Consider the following 9,613-nt stretch of genomic DNA (forward strand, 5'->3'; position numbering starts at 1 on the left):
GATGTTGACACCGCCGCACGCATACCCACACTCATACCCTGCACCCGCTCCCCACCAAACACACCCACCCCCGCTCTTCGCCCCCCTGCCCTCCTCTGCACTTGCTCTTGCACTGCCGCCCTCCACTCTCAGCAACCCTGCGCCACGCGCCGCATCCAGGCCCCCTGGGGGCTCCAAAGCTTTGGAGATTCCTGCCACCGTCATGTCTGGCCTTTGCACCCTCCTACCACCTTTCCCTCCCTCCCCCACGCGTTTCGCCCCTCAGTGCCCTCGACCCTCCCCCACAGCTCTCCGGTCCATCCTGTCCGCCCACCTCGCCCCCACTTCTCTCTTCTCACGTAACCATCGGCTCCGGAATCTCAGCTTGAGCTGGGCCTAACAGTTGACCATGCTCACAAACATCATGGATTCTGCATCCGCTGAAGCCCAGACATGTTTGCCAAGACTGCAAGATGTGTTCCAACACATTTTGGCTTGAATAAAACGGCCTTTTTTCCCAAAGTCAAAACAAAGAGAAAGCGGAGATCTTTGAAGAATCCGTCGAAGTTTACATTTATCCAACGAAAATGTTCCTCTATACAACCTCAGGCATTGCCTTCCAACCACAACGCTGATGTGGCAAAAAATTACCAATTCCAATATATTATTTTACTCCTAAACAAATCCATTACTGCTATCAATCATGGGTATATTTATTACAATGTTATTTGTTTTTTTGGATTCAAGTTCAACATTATTTTTACTTTTCTGGTGTAGTTGGCACTCTTTGGAAAAAGATGAACAACAATACAAATTTATTGTGAATTTATTCCACAAGACACTTCCTACACCAACAACTTACACATGAAAGCGCAACACCACCAAATCTATAGGGATTTTCCAACCATTGATTCCATTGTAATTCAAAGTTCAACAATCTAAAATCATGAAAGAATCAAAAGTTGGTCAATCTTAATTATCCCTTTTGATCTCCAAATCTCTTGTATGAGTTACATAGGGCCTTGAGAAAGTATAACTTTGAGTAACCAAAGAATATGGAAATTGAGAACAATAAGACTATGGACCATAATATATATATATATATATACATATATTTACTCAATATTAGTCTTAATCTTCATATGCATCTCTTTTTATCTTTTTAAATTTGAAAAGATATTATTTGTTTCTTATTTTTAGAAGATGTTGATATGTATTGTCCCTTGCAATGTAATTTGTTACTTCATTTGTAATCTTATATATATATATATAATGATTTGATTAGGATTCAAGAAAAATATATAAGATAAAACTTTGTATTATACACCTTCAATTTTTAATAACAAAGATAAAATAATCTTACAAGATATAAGAGATTCAAAAGACTATAATAAATAAATAAATAAATTAATTAATGATAAGAATTTAATTATGTAATTTATAACTAAAATATGGTATTTTATTATTTTAAATTATACATTAATTGGCAACAATGCTAAAACTTTAAGACAATTTTTGTAGCTAAAGTTTGGATTTTATATTCTTAAAGCTAATTAGAAACTTATCAAAAAATTTATAGTATAAGAACAAGAAAAATAGGTATCTTTATTTTTCTATGTAAAAAAATATTAAGTCTTGAATATAGGTACTATTAATAATAATTAGATACTACAAAGTTTTTATCATTATTATTTTTAATAAAAGTGAAGGATGTCATAGGATACATTCTCTAAAAAAGTTAGAGTTTTCATTCTTGCAATGTATTAATTATATATACCAACTAAGTCAATATGAGCTAAAATAAACTCTACTAGTTAGAAGTTTTTTCTATTTCACAATTAATAAATTAAATTTTTGAATTTTTAGGGATTATAGCTATTAATTAAATCCTAATCAAATCATTCTTTCTTCTTCTTAATTCACTGAAGAATTCAATCAAAATTCCACCACCAATTCACAATTATATTAACAAGTCACTCCAAAGATTTATACATTGAAAAATCTATTTATTTAATTAATATTTATTTTATTTTTTCATATTATCTTTTATTTATATTATATTTCATCTTAAATATTCATCTATCAACAAAACTTCATCTAAAAATTGTGAACTTAGTATTAACAACCACTACAAAGAATGAAGGATACTCAACCACCTAATGATTCAACCTAAGATCTTTTTAATTTGTACAAAGAAGAATAATAGGACAAAAAATAGTAGAAAATTATTGATTGTTGCTTGGCAACAACCACATAATCTAGACAAGAATCATAATAAGAGTAGAAAATAAAAAAAATAAAAAAAGGAAAAAAAACAGCCATAATACAATCTAATGTATGAGTATCTTAAGTTGCTTTCATTGTATTATCATGTCCTTTACAACATATGCACTTGCAAATCTCAAAAGAATGATGATATGACCAATACATCAACAATTATAATGCTAGAGGGCTTGCTGGAAATAATTTGATGCAAAATAAGACAATGCCATGAGTTGAGACATATCTCTTGAAAAAGGATTCTTCATTGGTCATATATTTTTTGAAGATGGACATACCTATTGTGATGCAAAAGAATAATATAATGAGTAATTGTCTTAAAATTTTCTTCAAGTCTGTCTTTATTTGGAAGTATCATTTTTTTTAGGTGATTGTCATATACTCTCAATTCTCTTATTCTATGGTTGAAAAAAGATAATTATTATTCAAATTTGTTCTAGCAAGGATTTTTTCTTATATAGCATTTAAAGATGGCATGTTTGAAAAGAAAATCCATTTCTACCTTCACAATATCTTCACTTTATTTTAATTTCTCTTTCTATAGTTGATTCTTATGTATTGGAGTGATTGTAACTTAAAGTAAGAAGTGGTATCTCTTCAACCACATCTTTAATTGAAACATATTAGGAGCATTCTGTTGTTGATTTAAGCACTTGTTTAAAGCATATGGTGACTCTTTACAACATCATGAGTAGTGTTCTAAATTAATAAATAAATAAAAGCATAAAGATGAACATTTTCGTTGGATAAATGTATTCCTTGGATAAATGTAAACTACAATGGATTCATGAATAATGTCTACAAAGGACAATAGATGACCATCTATGATTTCTACATGAATATGTTTTATTTTCTTTAGTAACAATATGCTATGTCTTTTAATAAACTCTTCATCTAAAAAATAAATTGAGGCTCTTGAATCTAGTAAGGTAAGATCAAAGTTGAGGCTTTGTGATGTTTAGGTCCTAAACTAATATCTATTATAAAACAAGAAGGAGATTTTAAGGAGAGAATAAGACCTTTATTAGATGTTGTGTAAGTTTCAATTGCACAGACTTTATTGTAGTTGCATAAACGTTTTTTTGGATATACTATATTCTTTAATTATCATACTTTTTTATTTTATGATTGCATCACTTTTTTGGATAATATTAAGCAATGTGCTTTGATTCTCAATAATATAAATATAATTCTTTTTAACAACAATAAGTCTTTTTTTGCTTAGTAAGAAATTAAAAATATATTACATCAATTTATATATCTACTTCTAAAAATATGTATTGAAAAGATGTTGGTATTTCCATTGATTTATAATAATATTAAGGCTTATTTGTGCAATTCTTAGATCAAAATTCAAAAAATTGATTGTCATGTTTCTCAGCAAAATCTATTGTTTAATTTAATATTTCAAGATCAAGTAAATTAAACATTAATTTCTTTATTTTATTTTATAATTTATAAAAAAAATTGGTTGATAAGTGTAGCATCATTCTATTTAATAGTAATTGCAAGTTTTTTAAATTATGAAGCATATAATGATATTGATTTATTTCTTTGTCGCAAAATATAGATCTTATTTCTTGCAATAAAAATTGTAATATGTTTTCCATGCATGGATCAAAATTCTACCAAGAATGCTTTCAAATTATCAAATATTGACTCACATCATTTAAAAAAAGATAAAAACCATGCTAACACAAAATCAAAAAGTAGTGTTTCAATAGTTTTGGAGTTGAAGTTCAATTGCTAGTTGTATTTGATTGATGAATCTTCAAAATTTTATTCTTGTACCATCAAACTTCTCAAATAAGGTAATTCCTAGTTTTCTGGGACTTAAATAGTGTTCTACTATAGGAAAAAGAACATGATTTGGTATAGATATTGAAGCAGTTCTAATCATTTTTATATTTCTTTTTTTTGTTATTCTTATTTCTCCTTGTGGTGGTAAATTGAGCTAATACATTACAAGCATTAATTCTTTTAATTGTTCTTGCATTTGTGTCATTACACTCTTCATTTTGAAAAGCTCTACCATAATGTTTTAGAGGAAAAGTCATATCTAATATCACTCAAGATAAATAAAAAAGAACTTTAAATAAAAAATACTAAAAATAATATCAATTTAGAAGAAGATAATTGTAAATTTTAATATACTTATGAGTTAACAAGTAAAAGGAATAATATACTCTTAATTAAAAAAAGACAAAGCTCTAATATTGTAAGTATATTCTTGTCAATTTTTCAAAGACAAGAATTTGATGAATCAAATAAATAAGTGAGACTTTTTCAAAGAAGTATAAAAAAATAAAAAATAAAAAGTATGTATATTAAGAAAAAACTAAAATGGCTATTACAAAAAGATAAGAAAACTAGAGACTTCTTGAAACTAGAGTAGAAGCAAGAATGGAATTGACAAGAGTGAAAATGGCTTCAGTCTTGTCTTTATATATACTATTTACATAAGAGCTACATGGTGACATTCTATAGGACCTCCAAAATGTGTTGACTTTGTACAACATGTATCTTAATTTGCAAAGCAATTTTTTTGTATAAATGCCACATAGTTATCTTGTTTCTCAAGCCACCAATAAGTATGGCACATAGTTAGCTTATTGACTAAATTTCTAACCTAATAATTACTTATACACACATGTAAAATTAAACAACATCTATAAAAACTTCTAAAAAGCTTTTCTATAAGATATTATGAAATTAATCTATTTTTATCTATTTCTACCTATTCATATTATCTAAATAATAATTAAAGTAAATATATTTCTATAATAGTCTCGGATTTGATAAGGATTTAAAGTTTGAGTAGGATTTAATTAAAATTTGTCTAGGATTTGTTTAAGATTTAATAGGATTTAATTAGGATATGGATAGTATTTATTAAGATTTTATTAAGATTTTATTTAAGATTTAATTAAGATTGATTTAAAAATTTATTAGGATTTGTTGAATGTTATAGTAAGATTTTATTTAAGATTTAATTAAGATTGATTTAAAATTTTATTAAGATTTGTTGAAGGTTATAGTAGGATTTGATTAAGATTCAATTATAATATCTTTTTTTGATATTTTTAAAAAATTTCTATAGTATAAATATTTTATTAAGATCAATTTTTTTATTTCTTCATGTTTATTTTGTAAGTTTTTGATTTTTTTTTATTTAATTAAATATTGATTAATATTATTATAATTTGATTGGAATTTATTTAGGATTCTATTAGAGTTGTTAGGATCATCTTGTTGCAAGTTCCATTTTTCCTTCTACAACCAAATGTCCAATGCATTCTCAAGAAAATTTCACATAATATAACAACAATTGTCGAGCGTAGATCATGTTCTAGCTATCATATGAGTGTGATATTATAAGGTAATTAGTTTAAGTCTAAATCTTGTAATTATCAAAGACATCAAGGAATTGTTGAAGAAAGTGTGGGCAGTTGGAATTACACTATTGTGAAGGAATAGAGCTGAAAGATGTTGTGTTATGCACAGCTGCTATGGTTTTAGTGACACGGTTTATAAAAGTGGTAGATGCTGGATTGATCATGTAATAGTACAATTATAGTTCCAGTAGCTTGATGTTGTAATGCAATGGTGCAAGATTGTAATGGTGTCAATTTTATCGAAATCTGTGATTAAAAGCTTGTCTAGCCAATGAAGAATCCTTTTTCAAGAGATATGTCTCAACTCATGGCATTGTCTTATTTTGCATCAAATTATTTCCAGCAAGCCCTCTAGCATTATAATTGTTGATGTATTGGTCATATCATCATTCTTTTGAGATTTGCAAGTGCATGTGTTGTAAAGGACATGATAATACAATGAAAGCAACTTAAGATACTCATACATTAGATTGTATTATGGCTGTTTTTTTTTCCTTTTTTTATTTTTTTTATTTTCTACTCTTATTATGATTCTTGTCTAGATTATGTGGTTGTTGCCAAGCAACAATCAATAATTTTCTACTATTTTTTGTCCTATTATTCTTCTTTGTACAAATTAAAAAGATCTTAGGTTGAATCATTAGGTGGTTGAGTATCCTTCATTCTTTGTAGTGGTTGTTAATACTAAGTTCACAATTTTTAGATGAAGTTTTGTTGATAGATGAATATTTAAGATGAAATATAATATAAATAAAAGATAATATGAAAAAATAAAATAAATATTAATTAAATAAATAGATTTTTCAATGTATAAATCTTTGGAGTGACTTGTTAATATAATTGTGAATTGGTGGTGGAATTTTGATTGAATTCTTCAGTGAATTAAGAAGAAGAAAGAATGATTTGATTAGGATTTAATTAATAGCTATAATCCCTAAAAATTCAAAAATTTAATTTATTAATTGTGAAATAGAAAAAACTTCTAACTAGTAGAGTTTATTTTAGCTCATATTGACTTAGTTGGTATATATAATTAATACATTGCAAGAATGAAAACTCTAACTTTTTTAGAGAATGTATCCTATGACATCCTTCACTTTTATTAAAAATAATAATGATAAAAACTTTGTAGTATCTAATTATTATTAATAGTACCTATATTCAAGACTTAATATTTTTTTACATAGAAAAATAAAGATACCTATTTTTCTTGTTCTTATACTATAAATTTTTTGATAAGTTTCTAATTAGCTTTAAGAATATAAAATCCAAACTTTAGCTACAAAAATTGTCTTAAAGTTTTAGCATTGTTGCCAATTAATGTATAATTTAAAATAATAAAATACCATATTTTAGTTATAAATTACATAATTAAATTCTTATCATTAATTAATTTATTTATTTATTTATTATAGTCTTTTGAATCTCTTATATCTTGTAAGATTATTTTATCTTTGTTATTAAAAATTGAAGGTGTATAATACAAAGTTTTATCTTATATATTTTTCTTGAATCCTAATCAAATCATTATATATATATATATAAGATTACAAATGAAGTAACAAATTACATTGCAAGGGACAATACATATCAACATCTTCTAAAAATAAGAAACAAATAATATCTTTTCAAATTTAAAAAGATAAAAAGAGATGCATATGAAGATTAAGACTAATATTGAGTAAATATATGTATATATATATATATATATTATGGTCCATAGTCTTATTGTTCTCAATTTCCATATTCTTTGGTTACTCAAAGTTATACTTTCTCAAGGCCCTATGTAACTCATACAAGAGATTTGGAGATCAAAAGGGATAATTAAGATTGACCAACTTTTGATTCTTTCATGATTTTAGATTGTTGAACTTTGAATTACAATGGAATCAATGGTTGGAAAATCCCTATAGATTTGGTGGTGTTGCGCTTTCATGTGTAAGTTGTTGGTGTAGGAAGTGTCTTGTGGAATAAATTCACAATAAATTTGTATTGTTGTTCATCTTTTTCCAAAGAGTGCCAACTACACCAGAAAAGTAAAAATAATGTTGAACTTGAATCCAAAAAAACAAATAACATTGTAATAAATATACCCATGATTGATAGCAGTAATGGATTTGTTTAGGAGTAAAATAATATATTGGAATTGGTAATTTTTTGCCACATCAGCGTTGTGGTTGGAAGGCAATGCCTGAGGTTGTATAGAGGAACATTTTCGTTGGATAAATGTAAACTTCGACGGATTCTTCAAAGATCTCCGCTTTCTCTTTGTTTTGACTTTGGGAAAAAAGGCCGTTTTATTCAAGCCAAAATGTGTTGGAACACATCTTGCAGTCTTGGCAAACATGTCTGGGCTTCAGCGGATGCAGAATCCATGATGTTTGTGAGCATGGTCAACTGTTAGGCCCAGCTCAAGCTGAGATTCCGGAGCCGATGGTTACGTGAGAAGAGAGAAGTGGGGGCGAGGTGGGCGGACAGGATGGACCGGAGAGCTGTGGGGGAGGGTCGAGGGCACTGAGGGGCGAAACGCGTGGGGGAGGGAGGGAAAGGTGGTAGGAGGGTGCAAAGGCCAGACATGACGGTGGCAGGAATCTCCAAAGCTTTGGAGCCCCCAGGGGGCCTGGATGCGGCGCGTGGCGCAGGGTTGCTGAGAGTGGAGGGCGGCAGTGCAAGAGCAAGTGCAGAGGAGGGCAGGGGGGCGAAGAGCGGGGGTGGGTGTGTTTGGTGGGGAGCGGGTGCAGGGTATGAGTGTGGGTATGCGTGCGGCGGTGTCAACATCGGGGCGGTGGCGCAGTTGGCTAGCGCGTAGGTCTCATAGCTACGAGAAATCCTGAGGTCGAGAGTTCGAGCCTCTCTCGCCCCACGGGCCATCTGGGGGTGTAGCTCAAATGGAAGAGCGCTCGCTTTGCATGCGAGAGGTACCGGGATCGATACCCGGCGTCTCCACTCACTCATCCCCCACGCTTTTTTTCTGCTCCTTCTGCTTGCTTCTCCCAAACACCTCCCTCGTCACCCCCTCTCTCACCGTCACATTGCCTGTGCCTGCCACACCCAAACCGAGCCCATCCTCCGTGACTCGCAGTCCCCGAGTCCCCGGAGGGGGCTGCGGACAAACATCCATCCACTCCGCTCGCCAACCGCCCACCGTCATGGGCGAACATCGCACCATCGCTCCGCACGCCTTTGGGCGGATCCCTGCCGAATTTCAGCTCCATGATCACACCCGCCTGCCAAGCCCACCAAATGCTCACCCTCACGCATGGCCCCAACGGTGACGGTTGGCGCGCCCGGAGGGATCCTCAACACACTCTCCGCAGTGGGCGCGTGCTGGGCCTTGCCTCCGCTGTTTTTGCTCTCGAGATGCGAGATCCTACACTACGATTCCACTCCTGATTCATCACACGCCCTCGGTCACCGAGGGTCGGGGGATGGGGGGGTCAGACAGGGGGGGGTTGCCCTTTGTAACAAGGTATTTGGGGCGGGCACCTCTCGCGCAGACGCGCGACTCCTCCTCTCATCATTTTGTAAAACCAGAAGGATCTACCGTCGTTGCGTCCCCCCCCGCTTATTCTAGCCTCGCCGCGCCACGGACCGACCAAAACCATATGGGTTTCTTCCCACCAGCGTTCGCTCTCTCAGCCGCCGTGCCGCTGCTCATGAGGCGCCCAGGTCCCGCAGCATCCGGATGCCACCGATCGTTTATTTTTCAGGCGCCACTGTCCAACCCATCAACGCTTTCGATGTGGTCACAATCTCTCAGGCAGCAGCCACCCACGATTCTGTCTGCTGTCGCATGACTTTTACAAATGGCGCTTCTGCTTGGATAAGTTTATTGTTCTCTTTAACACCATATTATACAGGTACTATCAATGAAATCTAAAATTTGTTTTTGCTAGGTTTCTGATTATGATTTGAGAATAACTTGCCTTTCTAATATTTATTGTGTTCAATTTTAGAAG

The 9,613-nt window shown here is 32.3% G+C and overlaps 2 non-coding genes across 2 annotated transcripts; both read left to right on the plus strand.

Moving 5' to 3' along the window:
• The first annotated feature begins 8,433 nt into the window (after positions 1–8,433).
• Positions 8,434–8,517, plus strand: TRNAM-CAU (transfer RNA methionine (anticodon CAU)). Its single transcript is given in 2 exon segments — positions 8,434–8,471; positions 8,482–8,517. It is a non-coding gene; the product is annotated as a tRNA-Met (tRNA).
• A 10-nt stretch (positions 8,518–8,527) lies between these two features.
• On the plus strand, positions 8,528–8,600 carry TRNAA-UGC (transfer RNA alanine (anticodon UGC)). Its single transcript has one exon. It is a non-coding gene; the product is annotated as a tRNA-Ala (tRNA).
• Positions 8,601–9,613: the final 1,013 nt, after the last annotated feature.

Source organism: Physcomitrium patens, chromosome 6 (assembly GCF_059467195.1).
Source record: "Physcomitrium patens ecotype Gransden chromosome 6, ASM5946719v1, whole genome shotgun sequence".
NCBI classification, from domain to species: domain Eukaryota; kingdom Viridiplantae; phylum Streptophyta; class Bryopsida; order Funariales; family Funariaceae; genus Physcomitrium; species Physcomitrium patens.